Genomic DNA, 11293 nt, shown 5'->3' with positions numbered 1-11293 from the left:
TTTCCTTCGTTTGATAGGGTAATAATAATGCTTATTTAAGCGAAGCGGAAATAGCTAGCTGGGTACTCATCTACCTACTAGCAGCCTGCATCGTATCGGCGCTCACAGCGTCGCCCCAAGGTCACCTCACACGGCGACAGCCGGAACCAGAATGACGTCACATGGGCTTTTCCCAGCATTCATACTTAGCCGTCGCGTTTTCGCGCGCTTGAAATTTTTCAATTTTTAATTAATCGCGAAAAATAGATATCGTCATTTAAAAATCTAAGAGCGTGAAATGCGTACTTCAGGAGTAATAATCTTTCGATTTAACCATAAAAAAATAATAGGAAACCAGCCTATTAAGTACGCGAGCGAGAATACAATTTATAAAATACCCTCTAATTCATGCCTCGTTGGAGCGTGACGATCGGATGGCGTAAGAGTATTAGCTGTACACTTCCGCCCACTTCGTAAGGCTGCAATCCTCTCCCGATGAACTCATTCATGCAATTGAAAGCATAAAAAGAAAAAACTCACTTTCACTTCAGTGGGAGAGGTCAATGGTAGGGAAGAACTCGAAAGGCTCTTTTAAATCCTCATACTCTTCCCATCTCTTTATTTCTCATCAGAATTATTTTCATTGAATTATTCAACCTATTTATTTTATTTTTGCATAAAAAAGTCGATTAATCCTTGAATTCTTCAAGCAAGTTCGATATGTACGAGTTTTTCCCCCGAACAGTATAGGAATTTAACAAATCCTAGGCGTAATTTGCTGGGGAATTTCTTTTCTAGCTGACAAAAACGTAGCCAAGAAGATATTCTGAAACTTTCACGCAAATCGACTTCAAACGTAGGAGTGGGGAAGAGGTCTAAAGACACTTTTAAGACCTCACATTCTTCCCATCTCTTCATTTTCTTTCAGAATTATTTTCACTGGAGAATTTATCTATTTTATTTTATTTTTTCATAAACGATTCCATTAACGATTGAATTCTTCAATCGGGTTCGATATTTACACGTTTCCCCCCCGAACAATAAAGGAATTTAACAAATGCTATGCGCAATTTCGTTAGAGCATTTCCATTTCATTTGCAAATAGCTTAATTGTCTGAATACTCCCTTCGAACTTCGAATTTCGATAAAATTAATTTTTATGACCAGATATATTACCTCGTAGGACAATTTTCTCAAAATTACTTACTCGTTGTTTTGTAGCTGAAATTTAAAAATAGGAATTTTTACTCTTCGACAATGAAATGTATGGTTTTCCATTACTTTTAAAATGATTAATTAGATGCCTCTTTTTAGATACGAAAACATTTTTGATATTAATACTCCCCACTTGGTTACTCACCAACAAAAGTGAACTCCCAAATCGACGTTTCAGGAGCATTCGTTGATCAAACCACTCAAAATTGCTTCAAGTAATGGAGAAGTCCACAACATAATTGAGTGATTGTGGTATTACCAATCTTATAAGTTATAATTAGTAAGTTAAAATTGATATAGAGCGATATTTTTTCTATACTGATCACTCTTTTGATGTGACAACTGACCAAAAAGTAGGTAAGGAGATATCCCGAGCCTATCACGCCAATCGACTTCAAACCGTAGACGCAGTAGTAGGGAAGACCTCAAAAGACTCTTATAAATCCTTATACTCTTCCCATATCTCTATTTATATTCAGAATCATTTTAATTAGAGAATTTAACCTGTTGATTTTATGATTGTATTAATATATTCTTTTTAATATTAATCGCTCTTAGCTAATGCTTTAGTATCTATAGCAGATAGTACCTTATATGTGGTTCAAATGAGAGATTATGGTTCCACTGTTAACGTCTCGTGAAAATTGATTGGCAGCATCAGGGTTGTGACTTGAGTATAAGTGTGTACGTTTACACAGAAGTTATTAGTATATGAAGTTGAAGTGTAAGAAGTGAATTATTGTAGTGTAAGAAGTGAACAGAGTTTATTGAGCATATGAGTACAAGTTTAAACAGAAGAGTAATTTATCGTCAGACTCATCGATGAATATAAAAATCATTGAAAATAAGTTCTTTTTTCCTTTATTTTATTCTAAGTAATGTACCTGGTTGGATAATAAAAGTAAAGTACCCTTCTGCATGATATTTCAATAATTCAAGGCGTGTATTGTTCGTTATCTTGCAGGCTTCTTACGGCTAAATGTATTTGTTTACATTAATCATTTGTCTAATTGTTCAGTTCATTTCGTTTAAATATCCAATGGCAGAAATTTTAATTAGAGTTCAAGGTAACTAATAAATCGAATTTTTAAAAGATTAATAATAGTAAGGAAGACGTGAAGTTTAATATGTAGATGTATTCAACCTTGACGGTGCGGCAGGATGGCAAAAGGCGTCCCGACGCAAAAATGCAACTATTTCGTATAAATATAGTTTAATTATTACTATAATTTTAACGTGAAAATTTTCCGAAGTAAAGCCTTAGTCGTGCCAACTTTAATCGACATATTTTGACCCTAAAAAATGATAGTTCAACATTAATTTCCTAATAAAATCGTATACCGCGCGTTAGTTATGAAATATATTTTAAAGATCCGATGGAAGTGCGTAGAACAGTCGTTAGGCTTTGATATCTTCCTTTTTATAGGCTGGAATGGTGGAATTTGATCTTAACTCTATCCCTGCACCAATTCGAGCTTTGCCGCTCTGACTTGAGGGCGTTTTATCTAGTTCACGGGTTGAATTTTTCTGCGCCGGACCCCATAATATCCCGCTTATTCGAAGTGCGCCCTGGCCGGTAATGTATATATCACCTCTCTGTCATTTTTATGACCATGGACCTTCCTACAATATTCAAAATGACCCCAAGATTGAAATTATATCTTATATATATGCTTATCCGGTGAGTGTTAGTTGCGAAGGCTGATCGAGTGCTCCAGCGGTTAATCTCCTCCACGGCTGCTGACGTATTGGGGTAAGAGTCGTACTCCGAAACGTCGGCAGCCATGTAGGAGAATACCTGGAGGTTGGGATGAGCGAGTACTCGAAAATTCGAGTCGAGTCGAGTACTTGGTACCCGACTTGAGTGATTCGAGTAGTATTACGAATGTCGAGTCGAGTAGTTTCTGTTACAGAGCTTTCGAGGCCAGTAAGTTCAGAAATCTGTCGACAGAAAGCGCTATCATGAAACTCTTGGAGTAATATCGTTTATAAAGTCGTTCTTATGCCTTGGCCCAGGAGTTTCAGCTTTTGTATACGCAGCAGTTTACGACTATAGTAGTCGCCGTTGGCACCGAATTTCGTCAGCCCCGGCGTCCGACCATCTTCCGCCCAGGCGGCGTTTTCGGAGTAATCGGAGGGGACCACAGCATCGCTCACACTTTCTCATGCGACACTTTTGCATTTTAGCATAGTTTCTTTACTCAAACGCCGAAGGAATACGTAAAATTTGTTAGGATTTCAATGGAAAAAATGGAAAATTTTACGTTTCAGCGGGAAATGCCGGTTTTCCCAGTGTTTGACGTCAAAAGTGCCATCTTTTAGGCGTTTTAGACGACCACTGTTAATTTTCGTTTATGCCTTTGTTGCGTATAGTTTCCCTCTTGAACTAACAAAAAATAGAGTCTATGGTTGATTAAACGAAGTAATAAATAAAGAAAACTTCTTTTTTGGATCTACAAAGCTAAGTTCTATAGTTCGTTCGCTTCGTTCACTAAAATTCCATTAACATTCAAGAACCATATAAATCGCTGATGTAACTTTAAATAAAACTTCCCAAGGCTCCCAAACCTTGCAACTTTGGAAAGAAAATACTTGTCCAGCTACAGAAGTGTGCTGCCGAAGACATTTTTCTGCAGGCAGTAATACGTAAAGACGTGAAAACCTGCTGCCTGAGCATATACGACAATTGGTTTTTCTGCAAGAGAATTTGAAAGGTTCAAATATTACATTTACGTAACAATCTTAATTACAATTGTACAAATATCTTTATTGAGGGTTCTTCTGAGCAGTTTGGATACATACATTGACGTCATATTACTGGAGGTTAATTTCAATTGTGGTCATGGAACTATTTAAGACACATTAATTTTCATTCATCTCCTAATTGTGAATCAATTATCACCAACGTTTCCTGTTATCTTTCCGTTTTTACAACAAGCTAAGCATTCAAAATGGAAAATTAGCAAGGGAATTAAAAAAATGAGAATATGTTGGAGAGTGCTTTGCTGTATCGCCTAGTTTAAGAATTATTATACTCGACTCGATACTCGCGAGTAGTTTTCAGCTCGACTCGACACTCGACTCGAGGTCAAAAAGTACTACTCGCACATCCCTACCCGGAGGAGGACCCGAGCTACCTTCACTACTAATGAATTCAAAATTTTTAGCGGATCCAGTGCAAATTTTTCCTACACTTAGGCCGTTTTCCAATCCACGTAGCATGCACTCATTCCCTCGTTCCCTTTCTCCCTTCCACCCTGCTCCCTTACAAATGCTCTACTGGCGCCATAAGGTGTGAACGGAAATAATTCGAACTATTGGCAGTAACGAAACGTGAAGCGCAGGGTCGGTTTAGGACATCTTGTGGTTGATTTAAGAATTAATTTCACCCTGCTACTCGGTTTGTTTACGTTTGTAATTTATACTGATTGGTATTTTGACTTTTCTGGCATCGATTGGACGCTCTATCTTCACATAATAAACAAAAAATTACTTACAACTCCAGTTCAAGATTTCCGAGTTTTCCATTGCCGCCATTTTGACGTCCACTTCCTACGAGGGGAAGGTAGTGAGGGATCATCCGCGCTCCCTTGCTCACTTACCCTTCGTTCCCTTGCGCCCTCGCCGATTGGATCCACCCTTGCTGTCGTCACATCCGTAAGTTGACGATCGAAAAGTGCACGGAGGGTAAATAATTGCGAATTGGAAAACGGCCTTATTTTCTATGATCCATGTATCAAACTTTTAGTTCTTACGTCATATACGAGTTCATCTGATGCTTTCAATGTTCAATTAAGAGTACACATCACACCTACTCAATCAATTGATTTTCAAGACTCCTTTAAAACTTGCTCTATTGTCTTCAAATTTTCAGGGTTTATGTATAGTGTAGAGCCTATTCCACATTTGTCTGCACCTCATATTTGAAAATTGTACCTCTGAAATGTTTCAGGTTTCCAAAACTTTTACAACTACCCCTGGAGTGCGGGGTTCACGCTTTCAGATTTTTAAATGACGGATTTAAAATTAATTCTAATATTATTGCGTGTTTGCACCCTCAAGAAAGAGAAACTTTACCAGTAATAGAGCAATACGCAATTTTTATAAACGTATTCTAAAGCATATTTGAAGTAGGTTTGCATGAAGAATTTTTCGTGTCACCCCGCAAGTCCCTCCTTCAGTAGGGTGGTTTCCTATTATTTTCTTTATTGGCTAAATCGAAAGACTATTACCCATAAATTACGTATTTCACGCTTTTAGATTTTTAAATGACAATATCTATTTTTCGCGATTAAATGAAAAGTTAACATTTTCAAGCGCGCGAATACGCGACGGCTAAGTATGATTGCTGGGAAAAGCCCGTGTGACGTCATTATGATTCCTGATGGAAAAGTTTTACTCTATAAAACCTGAAAATTTTCAAAGTGGTGAAGTATGTTTAAAACGAGAAAGTAGGCGTCATAGAGTTCAAGTAAATATGTATGAGTTGAGTCGCCACTCAGAGCGAGTCGCCAAATTCCCGAATATCCACCGCCGTGGTTTTACATTTTTGCAATGGAATACCTCCCCTAAAAATATTTCCACATGTGAAAATGCGCTCCGATAATTCCATTTTGAAGGGCAGGAAACCATGAGTGGAAATATTTTAATAGTAATAATGATAGAGTTTAAATTACTACAGGAGTCCTCACTATTCTCCATTCCCGCGATTCCATCCACCCCCGCCGGTCGCCGCGAATAGTAGCGCTCCAATCTCTAGGATACTTGTCAATATTCTTATTAGCCCGCAAGAAGTATTATTTGTGGCAGTATGTTCATATATAGATAGTTGAAATGAGATAATTTCTCAGCAATAAACGATTAAATTCGCCGAGAAGCGTATCTCTTGCGGGCTAATGCATTGCGGGATAATAAGTACATTGAAAAATATCCTAATGGGAATCAGTTGGCATGAATAGGGGTATATATCCAGTATACAATATTTGGATATTTATGGTCGCTGCGAAAAAAAAAGAAAAAAAACATCGGTCGAGAGGATATGATTCCTTTAATCCACTAGTGGTGGTAGTGTTTTTCCGAAGTATCGAATGAATTTCTCCTAATTTATTTCTTGCCGGTGTGGATTGCCCTGAAGCAAAAGCAAGTAGCTAATTTTCCTCGTTCTCCCTTGCAACATGGATTTTCTCGCAGCGACAAAATCAGCTGATGGGAGGCAAGAGACAAGAATTCACGAGGATATTATGTAAGAACGCATTGCGTGGGAAAATAGCAGAACTGAAAGAGGTACCGTGCGATGTCGTGCGCTTCCAGAGTTTCTTCAGGATTGAGGCTGTTATGAATTTTTCGTAGTAGCCATGATTATGGAAGGAAGGTAGAAAAAAAACTAGTTTCAGAGGAGGTGGACACATTTCATCTTCTTGGATAGTGTTATGCAAGGGGACTGCATAGAGGAGGCCCAATTCTATTCCATAGAAGGCTGAATTCTGTTGCCACTTCGGTTGCATTTTAATCTGTTTTCAATAATATCCACGATGATGAGTGCTATGCGATCCACTTTTTCTTTCTATAATCTGCGTTATAATGTTTGTAATTACGAGGAGTAGCATTAGGCTTTTATGAATGTGATAGATCACATCATGTTGTGTATAAATTTCGGTTATACAATATTTACTACTTATACAATATTTCCCCATGAAACCCGGTTCACTTCGTCCGTCAGCGACGAGACGAGACTTTTATAAATCCATTTAAATGCGCGATTGTTGACAACACATTGGAGGCCGACTTCGGGGTCCTCTTTTGTAATATTATGTATATGAGAAAAATAAAAGTTGGCTAACTAAATTTCCATATAGAAAAATAGATCTAAATTTTCTATATAGATGGCGTTAGACAGAATTGTTTTGCAGGAATTTCTTTAAAAGCTAAGATTTAATGGATTTCATAATTCACCACTAAAACGTAAGGAATAAAAATTAAATAGACGAGATTTTAAGAAAACACGATTTTTCCAAAAACCGTATAATATGCAATAAAAAGTATAAAAAATTAACTTTTCAGCACTCGGAGAATCAAGCGTGGTTGCTCATTAAATTTAGACATTCAATAGAGTAGTTTCCCTCATCTAAGAAAACGAAAGGCATTAATTGCGATTCGTTACCCACTATTAGTGTATTCATAATATTAAAATTATTTCGTTTTAGAAATCTCAGTTTAGACGACTGTTAATGATCAATTTTCACCTCATTTGAAAAAGGCCAGATTGGCGCCCATGCGATGCCACTCCACGTGTCGTCACAGGAGCCCAGATGCTATACGAGTAGTCAGGAGTTATGCATTGCCTGAGATTACCAATGCATGTATGAGGCACAGAGCTTATTGCCTATGGTAGGAAAGTTTCCCTCGTTTGCTAGGGTATTAATAATCCTTATTTAAGCCAAACGCTACCTGCTGGCTGGGTAATCATGCTACCTGCTAGCAGGTAGCATGATTACCCAGGTAAGTATCGGCGATCATAGCCTCGCATCAAGGTGGCCTCACACAGCGGCAGCCGGAACCAGATTGACGACACACGGGCTTTTCCCAGCAATCATACTTAGCCGTCGCGTATTCGCGCGCTTGAAAATTTTCACTTTTCATTTAATCGCAAAAAATGGATATCGTCATTTAAAAATCTAAAAGCGTGAAATATGTACTCCAGGGGTAATAGTCTTTCGATTTAGGCAATGAAAAATAATAGGAAACCACCCTATTGGTTTAGAATTTCAATGGTTTGATACTTTATTGGTTTTTAAGTTTGGATATTAATATTTCGTGCCAATCCTGACTCACCTATCAGGCTCATATACACTCAATTCAAAATAACGTAATCAGCACCCAAGCTTTATTCTCCTATATTGAAGAAAAACTGGTTTTTTTTCTTTCTAGTGGGTTTAAACTTTTTTTGGTAAAAGAGTAATTTTTAATCCTTTTTACTTTATTTTTTATTATTTGCTGCAAAAGATACCCATTAACTATTCCTCCGTTTCTGTCCATTGACTCACCCAAGGTTATTGTATTTGGATATTTGGCGAGGTTACTGAAACCTAAGGTCATCTGTGCGGTTTTGGGAGAGATAGGAGGAATATTTAGAGGACTTCCATGGCGAAAGGAGGAAGGATAGAAATAACTCAATGTCAGTATGGATCTGGTCTTTCTGTCGGCCTGAAGAAATTTTGCGTCGCCATTTTTGAATTTTTTTATATGATTTCGCTTAAATAGAATGCCTTCAGCTATTAGCCTCCAGGGCCCTAGCTAGGATTATTAGCCAGGGACGGCAGACAGGTTGTCAGGTCGGGTACCATGAATACGTTACCGAGTGGTATAATGAATACAGTTGTAAAATATTTTCACCTCGAGTGCCTGACCAAGACCCTGATGGTTAAGGCCCTGTTAACCGCACTGAGGAACGGATAGGTTAGGGTAGAGCTCTCCTCAGATTAAGACACGGGGTAGTGAAATCGCTAAATATAGTAAGGAGCCAGTTGGTTTCTCCTGCACCTCCTACTCCTTGGTTTGTTGTTTGGCAAAGTTAATAATTAAATTTTATTTGGTAAATCTTATACAGAGAATATCTTTTAACGCATGATATCGAAGGTAGAAATCATAAAGTGAAATTATTTGTTTTCTCTGGAAGGAATATCTCATAAGTTATGCACAGAAACATAAATTAATCTCTGGATATCAGTTTAGTTAAGTTTTGAGGGGGGTATTGTACCCCTTCGCATGTTTTCCATCTCTTGGAAATGGCTGTTGATGTTTCTGCCATGTATATTTGCGATAAAGCACTTATGCCGGTGCACAAAGGGCTCTTCGGATAGGTGAGGGTAGAACTCACCGCAGACTAAGCCACGAATGTGTGAATTTTATATATTCAAGGAAGAAGGGGTCATATCATTTTCCTGGACCACGTCGCACCGAGAATATGATAGTTGGGTGCGTCTCAATCCTTTACCGGGAACATGAACCAAGGATCTGTCCCTCTGAAAGCTTACTGGATTGCGTAGCCTTAGATTTAGCGACCATAATCTTTAAGTTCTAGTCCCATTTATCCCATGTAACCCGCTCAAAATGGTGGTGCTCACAGAGTCCTTCGGATAGATTATGGTAGAGCTCTCCGCATATTAGGCCAAGGGTATGTAAATTCACTAATTAGATTTAGCTAAATTCACTAATTATTGTCGCTTTTAAAGCGATACGCCGACAATTTCAAGAGATGCATTTCATTCCAGTCATTATTATTTGCATGTTTAATAAAATTTGGGCGCTTACAGGAAAACCTTTAACTACGAGCACTGAAAAATTACATACTTTGGTGTATAGTAAATCGTGTGCAATCTTAACTTGAGACATAAATGGGAGGCAATGCTATTGTTTACTCCTCGAGCATAGTTGCCATGCTTGTTTCAATATGGCGGCTACTAAACGGAGGTGAGGCTCATCCCCGTTTTTCAATCATAAATATCTGTATTAAATGGCCGATAAGGTAACGTTAAAAATACATTGTATTCGCTAATGGGGAGCATGCACATTTTTTTTAAGGTACTGGAATGAGAAGGCCTCTACCTCAAATGTACTCGCCGAAAATTTCGCGTATGGATAATGCTTTTTAGCTGAGTTATGAGTCTTTAAAAATTGATCTTCATCAGCTGCTTGAAAACACTACGTCATCGGAGCGTGACGTCACAGCACGGTATCCACTGATGACAGACTGAGGAAGTGGATAGAAAATCGGTCAATGCAGCGGCTCAAATGCAAATTTGGCGAAAATAATTACCATTTTTGCTCCGATATCTTGCAATCAAGGCTCTACCGCTCTACTCTCTTAGCGAAGTGAATGGTGTACCGTCCGATGACGTCAGAAGGCGTTTCAGGTCACGTGACATCAAGCGATATTCGAGCATTTTAAATAGCATTTATTGACGTTTGTGGAGTGCTAGGAGAGTTTTGGTTTATATATTTAAACTCGTGAGAAAATTTTCTATTCATTGAGACTAACTAGCATGATAAATTTCATGCACGTTCCCCATTATTTGATCGCCATATAGTTGTTTATGAGGTATCCTTTTCGGGGAAAATCATGAGAAATAAAATGTTGAAATGATAGACGACTGTTTTCCGCCATAAGAGTAATGTAATTTGGAGCTGAATATCACGATTTTCAAATCCTGTTATCAGGGCTAAACGGCGGATGACCCCCAATTATTCTTTCACAGAATGACAGAGGCATCATTTCTCTTCAATGTATGAAAATATTGAGGCATTTCTTCGAAGGTCCTTGTAAAAGAGGTTCCACCTCAATAGTCGCTGTTGTTCTGTCCAGAGGACGGATGTTGAAGAAGAGCGTTGTGTCCCTAAGCATGTTTTCCGTCACAAGGAAACTGCTGTTTATGCTCTAGCCGGGCCTGATTGTGAGTGTGAGAAAACACTTGGAGAATGGGGGTGCGCACAGTGATCTTTGGATAGGTGAGGGTAGAGCTCCCCTCAGATTAAGCCACGAGCCTCTAAAATCACTAATATGAGTAAGGGGTCAGTGCCTGTTGGTGGTTCAGCCGTATGTTGAGGGAGACAGCATTTAATAATGGTGCGAATAGGGTTCTTTGGATAGGCTGGGATAGACCTCTCCTCAGATTAAGCCTCTGGCGTGTAAAATCACTAGCTAGAATAAGGGCCTGTGGCTGTTGATCTTTCGGCGATGTGTAGGTACGAGAAAGTACTTAATGGTGGTTATGACATGGTTCTTCGAACAGGTGAGGGTGGAGCTCGCCGCAGACCTAGCCACGGGTGTATGAAATCACTATTTTTCAAAGTTAGTAAATATTTATCGTAACGTTTATACTGAGTCTTATCTGCGTTTACGCATGAGTTCCAAGGTAAAAATTATGGAGTTGTATTTTTTTAAATGCGTTTACTGCTTTCTCTCATTTGGAAATGACTGTTGATGGTTCGCACCCGTGTAAGTGCGAGTCCTAAATGGTGGTGCTCAAAGGATCCTTTGAAATAGGTAGGATAGACCTCTCCTCAGATTAAGCCTCGGGCGTGTGAAATCACTAATCAGAGT

The sequence above is a fragment of the Ischnura elegans genome, chromosome 12 (genome assembly GCF_921293095.1).
Source record: "Ischnura elegans chromosome 12, ioIscEleg1.1, whole genome shotgun sequence".
In the NCBI taxonomy this organism is placed as follows: domain Eukaryota; kingdom Metazoa; phylum Arthropoda; class Insecta; order Odonata; family Coenagrionidae; genus Ischnura; species Ischnura elegans.
This window is presented reverse-complemented; position numbering follows the sequence as displayed.